Source organism: Triticum aestivum, unplaced genomic scaffold (genome assembly GCF_018294505.1).
Source record: "Triticum aestivum cultivar Chinese Spring unplaced genomic scaffold, IWGSC CS RefSeq v2.1 scaffold45329, whole genome shotgun sequence".
Taxonomy (NCBI): domain Eukaryota; kingdom Viridiplantae; phylum Streptophyta; class Magnoliopsida; order Poales; family Poaceae; genus Triticum; species Triticum aestivum.
In genome coordinates this window covers 13,953-14,725 of record NW_025228288.1, presented here as the reverse complement: position 1 = coordinate 14,725, position 773 = coordinate 13,953, and the positions used below count along the sequence as shown (strand labels likewise).

Genomic DNA, 773 nt, shown 5'->3' with positions numbered 1-773 from the left:
CCACCCTCGGAGTTCTGATGGGATCCGGTGCTTTAGTGCTGGTATGATCGCATCCGACATGTTACCCCCGCCTTCGTCCCTTATGCTTGCCACTCCCAGGTCCACTGCAAAGATGATTGTCATTCTTACTACCATTACAACCGTTGCCTAATAAAGGATAATGCCCTATATATACTACTTACTCCCCCCCCCTCAAACACGGGGACGAGTTTACCACGGTTTCCACCCCTCCCTCTATACCGCAGCAACACGTATTTTTTTACCCCTTTCAGAACGCGCTCCTCGCGCCACAAAGCCTCCTCTAGACGCGTGACCAATGAGCAGCGAGCTAAAACATATCGCAAATGTCAAAAATAATATAACGGGGTTAATATATATCGCGCACATGCGACATGTTTGTCACGAGGCGCAAACAATAATTAAAAAGGGAATGCAACACGAGGACTTCCCAGGAGGTCACCCAACCTAGTACTACTCTCGCCCAAGCACGCTTAACTTCGGAGTTCTGATGGGATCCGGTGATTTAGTGCTGGTATGATCGCATCCAACATGTTACCCCCGCCTTCGTCCCTTATGCTTGCCACTCCCAGGTCCACTGCAAAGATGATTGCCATTCTTACTACCATTACAACCGTTGCCTAATAATGGATAATGCCCTATATATACTACTTACTCCCCCCCCCTCAAACACGGAGACGAGTTTACCACGGTTTCCACCCCACCCTCGGAGTTCTGATGGGATCCGGTGCTTTAGTGCTGGGATGATCGCATCC

General features: G+C 49.5%; 1 non-coding gene across 1 annotated transcript; it reads right to left on the bottom strand.

The window, feature by feature from the left end:
• Positions 1–427: 427 nt before the first annotated feature.
• On the bottom strand, positions 428–546 carry LOC123173947 (5S ribosomal RNA). The gene has a single exon (XR_006486634.1). It is a non-coding gene; the product is annotated as a 5S ribosomal RNA (ribosomal RNA).
• Between the last annotated feature and the right edge of the window lie 227 nt (positions 547–773).